Genomic DNA, 18,443 nt, shown 5'->3' on the forward strand with positions numbered 1-18,443 from the left:
ATTCGTTAAGAAATGAGGTTGTATCTTTGATAATGTATGTCCATATAAAGAGATCATTCAGAAAAAGTGTATTTGCCTTTCCCTCACCATCATGTTAATTGTGCATATAATAATTACCTAATGAGTCAGGGCAGCTAACTCAGCATATTCTTCCCTTTCTTATATTAGCTCATCATTCCAAAATTCAAAGAACGCCATGAATCACAGCATTCATGCATTGATATTCTGAAGAAAACAATTCTTCTTAACTTGTAAAGTTGTATGACAGATACAATTAGTAAAAAAGGGGTTTCCGTGCTGTTATTTTCCGTGGGAGAAAAAAAAACACAAATTGTTCTCAATCTTTGTGTTATTTCAAAGCACTCTTTACTGAAAGGAATCCTGTTGTGTAAGAAAGACAAAGTACAAGAATGCAACAATGCAACAAAAATATTTTTCAAAGCAAAATAGCCTAACCTATTGAAAGTAGTTTGATGCCGTACAGCTAGTCCCAATGACTCCTTGCTTCATAGTTTCCCAGATGTTATATACCAGAATGCTATTTGAACTGTATCATTCCAAACAAGAGGCAATGAAATATCTTTACATGCTGAACTTGGCAGCAACACATTCTCTCCCTCTTCCTCACTCCCAATCTTACAGGTTAATACTGTAATGTCAGATTTTTAAGATATATTTTAAAGATATTTTCCCAAAGACTTGGTTAGTTGTTCATTTGTAGTTAAAATGACACCAAGAAATGTATGATTGATAGAAAAACTGAAGAGTTCTCTAGGAGGCTTGAATTGTTTCAGCAATGGACATTGGGCTGTGGGGCATGGAGGACAGCACCAGGGAGCTCTAAAATGCAAAGTCTCCCTGAGAACAGTCTCTGTTGTAAAACCCATCTCTACAGTGACATCTCTAAGAAGGTTAACCCTCTTTTGGATTAAGTGCCCAATGGAGAATTTGAAACCCCAGAGTTAAGCCAACTTAATCAAGAATGAAGGTTTTAGAGGGCAAACAAAAGGGTTTGTGGAATTGAACTGGGTAAACATCTTTCTCTCAAATCATTTGATACAGTTTGTTTTAGTATATTCTTTCTATCCATGTCATTTATCTCTATCAATCAATCAATCAGTCATCTATCTGTCTATCATCTTATGCAGTCAAATAATGTAAAAAAACACTCCATCATGAGGGTAGGCAACTGTGCCCATAGAAGGCCAGGAAGATAGAAAGTTAAAGTACAAGGAAAAGGAAAAAAACTGGGCCACTTACATCTCTAGACCTGTAAGCGAGCCCAGGTTCAGCTGCTTGCCACTTGAAAGCCAGACACAAGAGATGATTGTTGGTGAGAGGAAAAACAAGTTTATCTGAAGGTCCAACAAACTGAGAAGATGGTGAACTAGCATTCTAAAGTACCATCTTACCTTTCTTCAGGTTGACCAGAGGATTTTTATGGGAGGGAAATATGGGGAAGAAGAGGGGGCTGATATCAAGAGGTACTAATGACCACAGACATCTGGGGGTCAGAGAGGGTCCAAGGAGGTTGGAAACTTGTTTATCCTTGGTCAGGCCACAGTGCTTTTATAAATCTTTAACAAAACATAGTTGTTTATATACTTCTTTAATCCCAGAGTTAATTTTAAAAATTACATGGTCACTGTTTTTGCATATTATCTCAGTGCTCTAAAATTATCCTAGCCTACATGCAGGAATGGGTAAAGGCCTCTTAAATAAAACTTGAGTTAGTTACATTAGTTCTTTTGCTATTTCACGGTTACAGGCTTGGTACTATAAAGGCCAGGGAGTCTTCTAAGTTCATTTGAATCAGAGTGCCTTCAAGTATTTGAGACAAAGCAAGTAAAACAAATGATGCTTTTGTTTACTTTTTTACTTTTTAATTTTTGTGGGTACATGGTAAGTGTATGCATTTATGGGGTATATGAGCTATTTCAATCCAGGAATGTAATGCATAATAATTATATCATGGAAAATGGGGTATCTATCCCTTTAAGCATTTATCTTTTGTGTTACAAACAATCCAATTATACTCTTTACTTTTAAATGTACATTAAATTATGATTGACTATAGTCACCCTGTTTGGCTATCAAATACTAGGTCTTATTCATTCTTCTATTTTTTGTACCCATTAACAATCCCTACCTCCTATCCACAATCCCACTACCTTTCCCAGCCTCTGGTAACCATCTTTCCACTCTCTGTCTCCATGAGTTCAATTGTTTTGATTTTTAGATCCCACAAATAAGTGAGAATATGCGATATTTGTTTTTCTGTGCCTAGCTTCTTTCATTTAACATAATGACCTCCAGGTCCATCCATGTTGTTGCAAATGACAGAATCTCATTATTTTTTATGGCTGAATAGTACTCCATTTTCTTTGTCCATTAATCCGTTGATGGAAACTTAAGTCGCTTCCAAATCTTGGCTATTGTGAACAGTGCTGTGAACAAACATGGGAGTGCAGATATCTCTTCAATATGCTGATTTCCTTTCTTTTTGCTATATACCCAGTAGTGGGATTGCTGGACTGTATGGTAACTGTATTTTAGTTTTTGGAGCAACTTCCTAACTATTCTCCATAGTGGTTGAACTAATTTACATTCCCCCAATAGTGTACAGGGTTTTCTTTTCCACATCCTCGCCAGCATTTGATATTGCCTGCCTTTTGGATATAAGCCATTTTAACTTGGATGAGACAATATCTCATTGTAACTTTAATTTGCATCTCTCTGATGATCAATGATGTTGAGCACTTCTCATATGCCTGTCTGCCATTTGTATGTTGTCTTCTGAGAATGTCTATTCAAAATATTTTTCCATATTTTGGTCAGATAATTATAATTTTTTCCTATAGAGTGGTTTCAGCTCCTTATATATTCTAATTATGAATCTCTTGTCAAATGAGTAGTTTGCAAATATTTTCTCCCATTCTGTGGGTTGTCTCTTCACTTTGTTGATTGTTTCCTTTGCTTTGAAGAAGCTTTTTAACTTGATGTGATCCCATTTGTCCATGTTTGCTTTGGTTGTCCTGTGCTTATGGGGTATTACTCAAGACATTTTGCCCAGACCAATGTCCTAGAGAGCTTTCTCAATGCTTTCTAATAGTAGTTTTATAATCTGAGGTCTTACATTTAATTCTTTAATCCATTTTGATTTTTTGTATATGGCAAGAGATAGGGGTTCAGTTTCATTCTTCTGCCTATGGATACCCAGTTTTCCCAGCACCATTTATTGAAGAGAATGTCTTTTCCCCAGTTGTTCTTGGCATCTTTATCAAAAATGAGTTCATTGTAGGTGTGAGGATTTCCTTCTGGGTTCTCAATTCTGTTCTATTGGTTTATGATATGGTTTGATGTGTCCCCACCCAAATCTTACCTTGAATTGTAGCTCCCATAATCCCCATGTGTCATGGGAGGGACCCAGTGGGAGGTAACTGAATCATGGGAGCAGTTACCCTCATGCTGTTCTTGTGATAGTGAGTTCTCACAAAATCTGATGGTTTTATGAACGGCTTTTCCTCCTTTTGCTCATACTGCTTCTTGCTGCAGCCATGTGAGAAAGGATGTGGTTGATTCCCCTTTTGCCATGGTTGTTTCCTGAGTCCTCACCAGCCATGCTTAACTGTGAGTCAATTAAACCTCTTTCCCTTTTAAGTTACCCAGTCTTGGGTATGTCCTTATAAGCAGTGTGAGAATAGACTAATACAGTTAAATTGGTACCACAGAGAGTGAGGCACTACTGTAAAGATACCTGAAAACATGGAAGCTACTTTGGAACTGGGTTAACAGGCAAAGGTTGGAACTGTTTGGAAAGCTCAGAAGAAGACAGGAAAATGTGGGAAAGTTTGGAACTTCCCAGAGACTTGGAGGGCGCAGAAGAGAGGAAGATGTGGGAAAGCCTAGAGACTTGTTGAATGGCTTTGACCAAAATGCTGATAGTGATATCGACAATGAAGTCCAAGCTGAGGTGGTCTCAGATGGAGATGATGGACATTTTGGAAACCGGAATAAAGGTCACTCTTGCTATGCAAAGAGACTGGTTGCATTTTTCCCCTGTCCTAGAGATCTGTGAAACTTTGAACTTGAGAGAGGTGATTTAGGGTACATGGCAGAAGAAATTTCTAAGCGGCAAAGTGTTTAAGAGGAAGCACAGCATAAATGTTTTAAAAATTTGCAGCCTTACAATGCAGTAGAAAAGGAAAAACCATTTTGGGGCGAGAAATTCAATTTGGCAGTAGAAATTTGCATGAGTAACAAGGAGCCAAATAATCACCAAGACAAAAGGGAAAAATGTTTCAAGGACATGTCAGAGACCTTCATGGCAGCCCCTCCCATCACAGGCCCAGAGGCCTAGGAGGGAAAAATGGTTTAATGAGTTGGGCTTGCGTCCCCCCTGCTGCTCTGTGCAACCTCAGGACTTGGTGTGCTGCATCCCAGTCATGCTATAAGGGGCCAACATACAGCTCAGGCTGTTGCTTCAGAGGCTGCAAGCCCCAAGCCTTGGCAGCTTCCATGTGGTTTTGGTCCTGTGGGTGCACAGAAGACAAGCAATGAGTTTTGTGAACCTCCACCTAGATTTTCAGAGGATGTATGAAAATGCCTAGATGTCAAGGCAGAAATCTGCTGCAGGGTAGGAGAACCTCTGTTATGGCAGTGCAGAGGGAAATGTGGGGTTGGAGCCCCCACACATAGTCCCCACTGGGGCACTGCCTAGGAGAGCTGTGAGAAGAGAGCCACCATCCTCCCTACCCCAGAATGATAGATCCACTGACAGATAGCAGCATGTGCTGGGAAAGGGGCTGTACCCTGCAAAGCCACAGGGGCAAAGCTGCCTGAGGCCATGGGAGCTCACCTCTTGCTTCAGTGTGCCCTGGATGTGAGACATGGAGTCCATGGGAGACATGGGATCATTTTGGAACTTTAAAGTTTAATGACTTCCCTATTGGATTTCTGAGTTGCATGGGGCCTGTAGCCTTTTTATTTTGCCAATTTCTCCCATTTGGAATGGGTGTATTTACCCAATGCTGTACTTCCATTGTATCTAGGAAGTAACTAACTTGCTTTTGATTTTACAGGATCATAGGCAGAAAGGACTTGCCTTGTCTCAGATAAGACTATGAACTCAGACTTTGGGGTTAATGCTGAAGTAAGTAAAGACTTTGGGGAACTGCTAAGAAGGGTATGGTATGATTGGTTCTGAAATATGAGGACATGAGATTTGGAGGGACCAGGGGCAGAATGATATGGTTTGGCTGTGTCCCCACCCAAATCTCATAATGAATTCTAGTTCCCATAATCCCCATGTGTCATGGGAGGAAACTGGTGGGAGGTAATTTAATCATGGGGGCAGTTACCTTCATGCTGTTCTTGTGATAGTGAGTTCTCATGAGTCCTGATGGTTTTATAAGGAGCTTTGCCTTCTTTTGCTCAGCACTTCTCCTTGCTGCCACCATGTGAAGAAGGACATGTTTGCTTTTCCTTCACCATGATTTAAGTTTCCCTATTCCTTGCCTGTCATGCTGAACTGTGTGAGTCAATTAAACCTCTTTTCTTTATAAGTTACCCAGTCTTGGGTATGTCTTTCTTAACAGTGTTAGAAAAAACTAATAATGTCTATGTGTCTGTTTTTTTGCCAGCACCATGCTGCTTTGGTTACTATAGCTCTGTAATATAATTTGAAGTCAGGTCATTTGATTCCTCCAGTTTTTCCCTTTTTGTTTGGGATAGCTTTGCCTATTCTGGATCTTTTGTGGTTCCATATACATTTTATGATTTTTTTCTATTCCTGTGAAGAATGTCATTTATATTTTGAAAAGGGATTACATTAAATCTTTAGATTGCTTTGGGTTGCATGGACATTTTAACAATACTTCTTTTAATTTATAAACATATATTTTCATTTTTTGTTTTCTCTTCAATTTCTTTCATCAATGTATTCTAGTTTTCATTGTAGAATCTTTTACTTCTTTGATTAAGTTAATTCCTAGGTAGTTAATTTTATTTGTGGCTACTGCAAATGAGATCACTTTTAAAATTTCTTTTTCAGTTTGTTTACTGTTGGCATATAGAAATGTTACTGATTTTGGTATGCTGATTTTGTATCCTGCACCATTACTGAATTTATATATCAGTTCTAACAGTTTTTTAATGAAGTCGTTAGGGTTTTCCAAGTATAAGATCATATCACCTGCAAACAAGGATAATTTGACTTCCTTCTTTCCAATTTGGATGTCCTTTATCTCCTTCTCTTGTCTCATGGCTCTAGAGAGGACTCCCAGTACTATGTTGAATAACAAGTGGGCATTCTTGTCATTTTCCAGATCTTAAAGGATTTTCAGTATTTTTACATTTATTATGATAGTAGTTGTGGGTCTGTCATACATGACTTTTATTATGTTGAGGTATGTTCCTTCTATACCCAGTTTTCTGAGGGTTTTTATCATGAAGCAGTGTTGAATTTTATCAAATGGATTTTCAGTACCAATTGAAATGATCATATAGATTTTGTTCTTCATTCTGTTGATATGATGTATTACATTGATTAATTTGCTTAAGTTGAACCATCCTTGCAACCCTGGGATAAATCTCACGTGGGATAAATCATCTCACTTGGGATCAATCATCTTTTTAATGTATTATTGAATTCAGTTTGATAGTATTTTGTTAAGGATTTTTGCATCAATATTCATCCAAGATTGGCCTGTAGTATTCTTTCTTTGATATGTCTTTATCTGGTTTTGGTATCAAGGTAATAATAGCCTTGTAGAATAAGTATGAAATTATTCCCTCCTCCTCTGTTTTTTGGAATAGTTTGAGTAGGATTGGTATTAAGTCTTCTTTAAATGTTTAGTAGAATTTAGCAGTGAAGCCATTGGGTCCCAGGCTTTTCAATGCTGAGAGACTTTCTGTTACAGCTTCAATCTTATTACTTGTAATTGGTCTGTTCAGGTTTTGAATTTCTTCATGGTTCAATCTTGGTAGCTTGCATGTGTCTAGGAGTGTATTCATTTCCTCTTGCTTTTCCAGTTTATCGGCATATAGTTGTTCATAGTAGCCACTTATAATCCTTTGAATTTCTGTGGTATCAAGTTGTAATGTTTCCTTTTTCTTCTCTGATTTTATTTATTTGAGCCTTCACCTTTTTTTCTTCATTAGTCTGACTAAAGGTTTGCCAATTTTATTTTTTCAGAAAACCAACTTTTGGTTTCATTAATTTTTTTATATTGTTTTCTTCATTTCAACTTTTTTTTCTGCTGTGATTTTTATTATTTATATTATTCTGCTAATTTTAGGTTTGGTTTGCTCTTGCTTTTTCAGTTCTTTATCATGCATTGTTATGTTATTTGAAGTTTTTCTTCCTTTTTGATGTAGGTGCTTATGGTTATAAATTTCTGTCTTAGTACTTTGCTGTATCCCATAGGTTTTGGTATTTTATGTTTCTATTATCATCTGCTTCAATAAATTTTTCAATGTCTGTCTTAATTTCTTCGTGGACCCACTGGTCATTCAGGAGCATATTGCTTAATTTCAATGTATTTGTATAGTTTCCAAAATTCCTCGTTATTAACTTCTAGTTTTATTCCATTGTGATCAGAGAAGAGGCTTGATATTATTAAAATGTTTTGACTGTTTTAACACATGTTTTGTGAGCTAACATATGTTCTATCCTTGAGAATAACCTATGTGCTGAGGAGAAGAATGCATTCTGTAGCCATTGGATAAAATGTTCTGTAAATTATATTAGGTCCATTTGTTCTATAGTGCAAATTAAGTCTCATATTTCTTTGTGGATTTCCTGTCTGGGAGATCTGTCCAATGCTGAATATGGGGTGTTGAAGTCTCCAGCTATTATTGTATTGAGGTCTATCTCTCTCTGTGTTTCTAATAATATTTGCTTTATATCTGGGTGCTCCAATGTTGGGTCCATATATATTTACAATCATTTATCTTCTTGCTGAATTGGCCCCTTTATCATTATATAATGAACTTTTTGTCTCTTCTTACAGTTTTTGTCATGAAGTCTTCTTTGTCAAATATAAATATAGCTACATCTGCTCTTTTTTGGCTTCCATTGGCATAGAATATCTTTTCTCATCCCTTTATTTTTTATCTATTTTTTCTTTGTAGGTGAAGTGTGTTTCTTGTAGGCAACAGATCATTCAGTCTTGTTTTGTCATTCTTTTAGCCATTGTATGCATTTTATTAGATAGTTTAGTCCATTTACTTTCAATGTTATTATAGAAAGTAGGGACTTACTCTTGTAATTTTATTGCTTGTTTTGAGGTCTTCTCTGCATTCTTTTCTTTCTTTCTTCCTTTTAGTGAAGGTGATTTTCTTCGGTGGTTTTAATTTCTTGCTTTTTATTTTTTTTGTATTCATTGTATTTTTTTAATTTGAGGTTACTATGAGGCTTGCAAATGCAACTTATAACCCATTTTTCTAAACTGATAACAACTTGACACTGATTACATAAAAAAAAACAAACAACATGCAAAATAAAACTAATAACCACTCTAAACTTTAACTTCATCCCCTTGCTTTTTAACTTTTTGTTCTTTCTCTTTATATCTTATTATACCAAGTATTGAAAAGTTGTTGTAGTTATTATTTTTTATTGGTGCATCATTTAGTCTTTCTACCTAAGAGTAGTTTACAAACTACAATTACAGTGTTACAATATTCTGGGTTTTTCTGTGTGCTTACTATTACCAGTGAGTTTTGTACCTTCAGATTCTTTCTTCTTATTCATTAACATCATTTTCTTTCAGATTGAAGAACTCCCTTTAGCATTTCTTGTAGGACAGGTCTGGTATTGGTGAAATGGCTCATCTTTTGTTTGTCTAGGAAAGTCTTTTTTTCTCTTATATGCTTGAAGAATATTTTTGCCAACTATGGTATTCTAGGGTAAAAGTTTGTTGTTGTTGTTGTTTTCCTTCAGCATGTTAAATTTATCATTCTACTCTACTCTCTTCTGGCCTGCAAAGTTTTCATTGAAAAGTCTGCTGCCAGATGTACTGCAGTTCCACTGTATGTTATTTGTTTCTTTTTTCTTGCTGCTTTTAAAATCCTTTCTTTATCCTTCACCTTAGGAGTTTATTTATTAAATGCCTTGAGGTAGTCTTCTTTGGGTTAAATTTGCTTGGTGTATAACCTTCTTGTACTTGGATATTGATATCCTTCTCTAGATTTGGGAAGTTCTCTGATATTTTCCCTTTGAATAAACTTTCTACTCCTATCTCTCTCTATTTTCTCTTTAAGGCCAATAACAGTTAGATTTGCCCTTTTAATGCTATTTTCTAGATCCTGTAGGCATGCTTCATTGTTTTTTATTCTTTTTTCTTTTGTCTCCTCTGACTGTGTATTCAAATAGCTTGTCTTCAAACTCACTAACTCTTCTGCTTGATCAATTTTTCTATTAAGAGACTCTGATGCATTCTTCATATGCCAATTGTATTTTTCAAGTCTCACATTTCTGCTTATTTCAATCTCTTTGTTAAATTTATCTGGCAGAATTCTGAATCCCTTCTTTGCGTTATCTTAAATTTCTTTGAGTTTCTTCACTGCAGCTATTTTGAATTCTGTCTGAAAGGTCACATATCTCTGTCTCTCTGTGATTGGTCACTGGGGCCTTATTTAGTTCATTTGATGAGGTCATGTTTGCCTGGATGGTCTTGATGTTTACAGATGTTCGTTGGTGTCTGGGCATTAAAAAGTTTGGTATTTATTATAGTCTTTGCAGTCTGGGCTTGTGTCCATCCTTCTTGAGAAGACTTTTAAGTTGTTCAAAGAGACTTGGGTCCCAAGTCTAACAATATTGTGGTTTTTGCAGACTCATAGAGGTATTGCTTTAGTGGTCCTGGATGAGATCTGAAATAATTCTCTGGATTACCTGGCAGAGACTCTTGTTCTTTTCCCTTACTTTCTCCCAAACAGAGTCTTTCTTTCTCTGTGCTGAGACCCCTGGAACTTGGGGTGGAGTTATGTGAGCAGCCCTGTGGCCACCACCAGTGGGACTGTGCTGGGTCATAACTGAAGCCAGCACAGTATGGGTCTCACCCAGGGCCTGCTGTAACCACTAGCTGGCTACCACCTATGTTCACTCAAGACCCTAGAGCTCTACAGTAAGCAGGCAGTGAAGCCAGCCAGGTTTGTATACAGGCAGTGAGTTCCCCCAGGCTCCAGGCAAGTCCAGATATATTGTCTGGGAGCCAGGGACTGGAGTCAAACATCTTAGAAATTTACCTGATGTTCTATTCACCTGTAGCTAAGCTGGCCCTCAAACCATAACACAAAGTTCTTCCCACTTTTCCCTCCCCTTTCCACAGGCAGAGGAGCCTCTCCCTGTGGGCACCACCACTACCAACCCATGGAGGGTTCTGCCAGGCCACTGCTGATGTTCACATAAAGCCCAAGGGCTCTTTGGTCAGGTTGTGGTGAATGCTGCCAGGCCTGAGACTCATCCTTTAGGGCAGTGGGCTTTCCTCTGGTCCAGGGAAGGCCCAGAAATGCTGTTCAAGTCCAAGAGCCTAGGCCTGGACAGAGGGACCCCAAGAGCCTGCTTGGCGCTCTACCCCACTGTGGCTGAGTTGGTACCTAAGGTACAAGACAAAGCTCTCTTTGCTTTTTCCTCTGCTTTTCTCAAACAGAAGGGGACTTTCACCATAGCTGCAACAGCTGGGAATGTGCTGGGTTACAGCTGAAGTCAGGTGTCAGAGCCCAAGGCCCACAGTGTACTATTTGGATATCACTGCTGGTTATTTGGATCCTAAGGGTTCTTTAGTCAGCACGTGATGAATCCTTCTAGGACTGGGTTCTTCCCTTCAAGGCAGCAGGTTCCCTTTTGGCCCAGGGTGTGTCTAGAAATGTCTGGAGCTAGGGCCTGGAATGAGGACTTTGCAACTCTGACAGTTACCCTATCCTGCTGTAGCTAAGCTGGTATCCAAGATGCAAGACAAAGTCCTCTTTAGTCTTCACTCTTCTCTCCTTAAGCAGAAGGAAGGAGTCTCTTTTGTTTTTGCCCACTGCACTACCTGGGGTTGGGGGAGGGATGGCACAAGCACTCTTTAGCTGCCCCAGCTGGTGTCTCCCTAGGTCACTTGCCACCCTAGTCCTCTGGCTCTGAGCCCAGCCTAGCATTAACTGTTGTCTAGGGTTGTCTAGGAATTGCAATATTTGGGCCTAGACTGCCTTTCAAGTTTATCTAAGACCCCAGAGCACTTTGACTCATGGTGGCCAGGCTTGCCAAGAAACTCTAGTTCTCACTGCAGGACAGACAATTCCCCTCTGGTTAGGTCTAGTCCAAATGCTCCCTTCATTTGTGGGTGCTGACTCAGCTCAGGACAGCTTTGCTCTCTGCTTTGCTGGGCAGCACTGAGTTCAAGGTAGAGTTGCGGTACTCTCCCTCTCCTAAGCACACACTTGCCACATGGCCACTGTCAGAGATAAGGGAGGCATGGTATTGGCAATTCAAGACTGTCTCCTGCCCTTCTCAATGCCTCTTTCAGCAATATAAAGTTAAAGCCAGGCACGGTAATTGCTCTCCCCTAATTTTTTGGTTCTTGTGACGTGCTTTTCTGTGTGTAGAAAATTGTTAAAATTTGGTGTTTCTGCAGGGGGTATGAAAAGTGTAGGCTCCTATTGCACCCTCTTGCTCTGCCCTCTGGGTGCTTTTCTTTCTTCTTTTTCTTTTCTTTTTTTTTTTTTTTTTGAGATGGAGTTTCACTTTTGTCACCCAGGCTGGAGTGCAATGGCACAATCTCAGCCCATTACGATCTCTGACTCCTGGGTTCCAGCCATTCTCCTGCCTCAGCCTCCCGAGTAGCTGGGGTTACAGGCATGTGCCACCACGCCTGGCTTTTTTTTTTTTTTTTTTTGTAGAGATGCGGTTTCACCATGTTAGCCAGGCTGATCTTGAACTCCTGACCTCAGGTGATCCACCCGCCTCAGCCTCCCAAAGTGCTGGGATTACAGGCGTGAGCCACCGTGCCCGGCCTCTTAAGATATGCATCTACCTCTGCAGCACCTAATGTAGCAGTCAGTAGCTGGCCAGTATTCAAGAACTTTAAGATCCTTATCTTAACCACACAGAAAACTAACAAAGGACATTTTATGCATTTTATCTTCAAATAGCCCAAACAACTAAATACAATATAGACCGTGTCCCAAATTAATTCTATCACTCAATGTCTTCAGTTTGAAAAAAGATTGTACTATTTAAGAATATCAGTACAAATCTTGATTGATATTAAAAAAATTTTGACTGCCTGATTTGAAAGAAGTCAAGAGTGAAAGTAAACATCAAAAATTAAACATTTTTGAAAGTAACAAGCATCTTGTTATGGTGCATGCCCTGGCCACACTCCTAAGGAAAGCAGCACACGTACACCTATTGCTGAGGGGCTATGGTTGTGTAATGTACTGCAGGATCAGAGCTGGCCAGTTCCTAGCCTGGACGAATCAGAAAGTGTCTCTGGAATACGTCCAAAGAAGGACTGTGTCTGATCCACAATGAGAGTTGAAGCAAGAAGGTCATGATGAAGAGGGGCCAGATGTACCCATGACAAGCTGCATGCAAGCTGAAAGGATGACTAAATCAGCAAGCAGAAGAAGCCTGCCACTAGAGAAAAGAGATGGAAGAAGCAAGATGGAGATAAATGGGAGCCCCAGAAAGGAGACAAGTTCCTTGAGCAGCAGTCTCCATTTTTTCAAAACAATTATTTAAAAAATAATAATAATAATTGACATGCAAAAAAAGTAGCTATCTTCTTAACATTGTAGCTTCCCGTGCTTAAAGACACTAGGTTCATCAATGTATGCAATGTACCCTAAACATTTTCAACTTAAGTGCTGTCAGAACCTTGCTTGGCTAGCACCAACTTTTCTTTATCTTCACTCATTCTTTCTTTATATTTTTTCTGTCTCAATAACCAGTCTTGTAACTACTAAAGTATGTTTCACCAAGAAACACCTGGTTCTGCTCTCTAGCCCATGTGGGATGATCTCAATGTAAATGCAGCAGCTACCTTCTTTCCAAGTACTGATCCCTCAACTTGGTAATTGTAGAGTTAAAAGTCTCCTTCTCACACTCGAAACAACCTGAAAGTGAAAACTACATCTCATTCAACTTTCATTTGTAGCACCTTGCTAGGACTACGGTAAGTGTTAATTAAAATTTGTTGGCTTTTGAAATTAAATTCAGAACAAGATTCCTGAGAATAAATGATTCATTCTAGCTACATTTATACAATAAAACCAAACTTTTCAACTTCTTTTAAACATGATATAGCTTGTGAATTAGAATAAACATCTAAAATACTTGCTTATTCAGTAAAATAAGGATATAATATCTGATCATAAGTTTTTGCCTTTAAAATCAACCCAAGATGACCTTTTAATCCTTTAAGGTGTGAAGAGCCTGGGTACCAGTGGGATTGCTTATCAGGTCGACTATGACTTCCTCCAATCAGGAGTCACTTCAGAAAAAAAAAATGGTGTTCCCCAGTTTGTATGTGTGTGATTCTGTATATATAAAAGTTCTACATTTTAGCGTCACACCTTAATAAAGTACTACAAAACACATCAACATCAATCTCAATCATCTTTAACAGCCACTTTAGAAATTGTGGTGATTTAACAGCAATATTTTATGATCTGAGATGGCATCTAGCTATTCACTATTTGCAAGAATCCTGACCTTTAATGTTGAAGAGTTAATATCAGCTATGTATATTCCCCTGCATGGTGAATGACCAGGGCAAAACACCTATTTTATCATTTGGATTTCTTATTACTTTGGATCATTTATGTAGTCTTGTTTTTCCAGAATTACCCATTTCCATCTAAACCATAAAGCACACACATGCACACACACATGCAGATGCATGCACAAATCACACAGAAATAGAAGATACTCTAAAGCAAGACAGCTAAGATTCCTTCAAAAATCACATGAATTATTTGGCTTTAGTGCCATCCCACATTTTTAAGACCACGTAAATCATCTCAGTAAACTAAAAAGAAGATGAAAGTTATGATTTCCTCTCCAATAAAATGTGGACTGCACGCAATTCTTCATTTATAACTACATTCATTGTGAGCAACTTCCCCAATTTAGAATCTGGAGAAATAGCACAAAGAATGCTCTCAGCCCTCACCACTGAGCCATGACTCTAGGCCAAACAAGCACCTTACTTACCAGCAGCATGTAACTTTTAGGGGTATTTCTATGAGCCCATCTCATCATTTCCAGAATTGATTCCAAGTAATAGTAAAAGGGTGGCCAGAAAATACAAAGGCTCAGCTTAGAAAGAGATACTTTTAGAGACTCAGATTTAGATTTTTCTTTTTAAATATTTTGAGGCTAGTGTTGAAATCTTCATCATCAAATAAATAGTAGTGATTTCTATTTGTTACTTGCCTGTGGGCTTCATAAAGTGTCTTCCAGATACGTTATTTCTCTTCCTTTGATTGGCCTTATAGGGAAGCCCAGGCCCAGCAGATGTTACCATCTCTTCATCTACAATGAGACATCTGAACCTCAGACATTTTTGTTGATTTATCAAAATTCTTTAGGGATCAAGTGTTCAAATCAGGATTAGAACCTGGGATGCAGGTATCCAATTTAGGGCTTTGCAGAGCTCACTCTTTCTGCATAAACAAGTCTATGTTTGATAGCTGAAAATGTTAAATGGAATATAGGAATAAGACCTGCCCCCACCAGAACTAACTATGTCTCCAATGCTCCACAGTTATTCATATTCTTCCCTAAGCACATAATTTAGTTCTGAGAGTAGCTTAGGCCCAAGGGAGCATTTGGTTAACTGACATATAGGACATTGTGCCCTCCCTAGCCATTGGGTTTAATGTTTCCCATTTTATAACTCCAGGCCCAGTCCCACCTCTCTGCTGGATTGCATTGTCCTGAAAAAAATATTTACATGTACCCAGGGATTCCAGTAATGGGCCCATAAAAAATTCAATAAAGAAATGTTTTAATCAAAATACTCTGTCTGACATCACAGAGTCACCAGAATTCTCATTTAAAATTGGAGCGCATCGCTGAAAAACGTTGATTGCTGTTGTAACCTCTCTGGTTTCTAAATGCATTCTATTCATGCTCTGCTGTTGATGGAACTGGCTACTGATGTGTATCCTTAGAGGAACCTTTTTGTATAATGAATAAAGAATCTCAAAAACACATGAAAAAGGCTTACTATCTCTCTTAGAAGTCATGCCAGAAAAACAGAGAAAGGGCAGCAGTCCCACTTCCTTTTGTTGGTTATAATGATCATATGAGCACCATAAAAAAGAATAATATATCTTTAAGAGGAAAGAAATGTCCTTTTATTCCCCCCGAGAAACTGCACGTGCAAGTTTCTTAAAGTATCTTTTCAGTGCAAGCTGTAGGTCCTTTTCCAAGGTGAATAAAATCCCCACAAATGCCTGCAAGGAGAGATGTTCCCGATGCTTCCCTTGGGCATTTGCTGAGCTAGGCAAAGTCTGCACTCATGCTATAGATCACTTTGGCACCATTAAAGAATTACAGGGCATCACATGATCTTGTAGGAATTAATCACTGCTTAACAGTATGTGCTCCTGTGTTTATGAAGTCATTTGGAATATCTGCATGCAACCACTGGCTCGGTGAGTCGAGTATCTGCAGGTAATGAACCATGGCATTGTGTTATGGTCGAGCTAGGGAATGTTCCAATTGGCAATTAATATGTCAGTGAAATGTATTTCCTTTAGAGAAAGTTGAATTTATAATTTGAAAACTTTTGTGAACCACAGAGAGACCCTATTTACATTATATTTTGCCAGTCTAGATCCTCACAAAGGATTTCAAGGTGAGGACAGGGTAGTATCAAAGATAAATACTGTCTGGCATTATATAACAAATAACTATTAAAGACATTGCTCAGATAGCCTTATGCCTGTATTTTTCTTCAGGGACCCTACAAAAATATTAACTAAAGAATATAGATCAAATTTCAGTTTCAAGTATTTACCATCAGTGAAATAGAACTGCAGGTTATGGCCTACTAAAGCGTTAACAACTCTGAAGAAACTTTTGACAAAAAATAAATAAAATGAAAGGAAAGGAAAAGAGAAGAAAATAAGTGGAGATTTTAAAAAAGTATACTTTATATAAGTAGGTAGTAGCAGTTAGTGGTTAAAGAGTACAGTGAATATTAAGATCAAGTGAGGGAGTCCCTTCCTGGATTTCTCAGTTACACAGTTTCTACTTATAAATATTTATCTTGCAAGTGTGATTCAGATGATATACTCAAACATCAATTAGCCTCCCAATAAAAGACAAGATGTAAAGACGTGGGGATTTGTGTAAGGCTGTTGAGCTGTATGCTGCCAATTCATTTCTAGTTCAAGTTGTTTATCATTATTGTACCTCATTTTCAAAGTGTTGAAGGAGTTTTTAAATAGATACTTTTGGAATTTACATATAACAAGTACCCTAGAAGGAAGGTACTCCACTTATACTGGAGTTCTGCAATAAGCACTAATCAAATCATTGAGAATTTTATATAGCTGAGGCAATATAAAGATATCATCGCATATGGTCCTATTTGATTAGCAGTGGAAACCATCACCTTCAAATTATTTTCCCCCCTTTTAGCCTACCTTTACTTCGATCATGCTAAATTAGAGAAATAAACTCAACATCACCAGTAACCATAAAGACATGCTCCATGTAGCTATCAAGCTTTCCCGGGTCAGGATTTAAATCTTCAGTTGGTAAACCTCCCAGGCATGTCTCTGAGTTCCAAAATATTAGAATACAAAAGTATCCACTCATACTCACATATGCATGGACTATCCTACCATTACCCTGATATGTGCTGGTATATTATAACAAAAATATCTGAGGTTAATGTAGGAAATAAGAAACTAGTACTAAACACTGATATATAGTTTTTATTAGAAAATAAATATATTTGGAGTCAGAATTGTTTCCCTCCTTAACCAAGAGGAGAGAGAGAGAGAAGATACTTTTCAGGGAATGAGATCTAAGAATGTCCAGGTCCATGAGAAAGTTTGGAACAAGACAAGAGTTGACTTATTCAGACCCTGTTTCATTTTTATAGTCCAAAGATAAAGGATACTTTAAGGATGTCCATATATCTATTAAATCAAAGATGAGAATATCTTAGTCTCAGCCCTCTCCTAGAATCAAACCACCTTTTGCCTCTCATTCTGTTTACAGCTCTCGATGCTGTCTCTGCTATCCAAAGGTAGTCAGTCAACACTGAAACTCTTTCTTTGGAAGTAAAGTCAGCAGGGGAAATGATTTCCTCGTGCTATTGAGACCCATCTCTTGCCAAGAACTTCTGCTGCAAATCAAGGAGGCAACTTCCCATGTGGTCATTTCATGCTTCAGTTCTACTGAATTTTTGGTGCTCTTTGAACCCTAATTTGGAATTGAAATTCCATTTGCTTGTATTAGGAGTGGTGGAGGAGAATATCTGGAAATGCATTTGTGTTTAAACACGAGTCCTCCAAGTTGCTCAATGCTTTGGTCTTGGTTTTATGAAGAAAAGTAAAATCAACTGGAATGGCCTGGCTGCCACAGCTCAAGTCAGAACCACTTTGATTCCTGACCTTCCAGCCTTGACTTGCTCTAATGTAATCTTGTCTTCTGAAGCAAGATGTGTGACCACTGTGTTATTATCTGCATTTCAGCTCTAAACCCCTAACGGCAGGGCTTTCTCTCTCCAGCATACCTCTCAATCTTATTACACCAGGCTGTGCAAGTGAACCCCGGCCTCTCTATTTGCCCCTTCTGCAGCTGTTCAGCCTGTATCTTGAAAGTTCTAGCAACCTCTTCGAATGCCACTGTTATGCACATTCTCTTGCAATGCAAGGGTAAATAAAAGTTACGTGCCTATCAGGAAATCAAGAGTTTCAGAGTAAATATAAGTTCTCTCATCATCTCTAATTGTCACTTGCTATGGATGTCAAACTGACAGAGTAGCAGAATCTAATTTCCTTGTTTGATTCACCATGAAATTAAACTGAACTGACAATTTTTATTTTCACCTGGCAAATTCATCTGACACTATTTAAATCCAGCTAATCAAGTACAGTTATCTGCTCCGCACACTCATCTCTTCCACCACACTTCTGATTCGCAGTATCCTACTTCCTGAACTCCCTCCGACAGCCGTGTGTTGGATTACATTTACAGTTTTAGAAGGTGTAAAGGAATGCATGAACATAGTTAGCCAAGGTGCCAGCAAATGTATCATGTCACAAAATTACTACTGAAAGATGAAAAAAAAAAAAGAGTAAAAAACAAAACTCCTGGACTGCAGCACGGTTCAAAAGCCCAACCAGTCAGATGGTTTAGTGAGGCCTGTGCTCAGTAGAGTAGAAAATATAATTCTGAAGTTAACTGACTTTTAGGGGAAAAAAATCATGTT

This window comes from Pan troglodytes, chromosome 11, assembly GCF_028858775.2.
Source record: "Pan troglodytes isolate AG18354 chromosome 11, NHGRI_mPanTro3-v2.0_pri, whole genome shotgun sequence".
Classification (NCBI taxonomy): Eukaryota; Metazoa; Chordata; class Mammalia; order Primates; family Hominidae; genus Pan; species Pan troglodytes.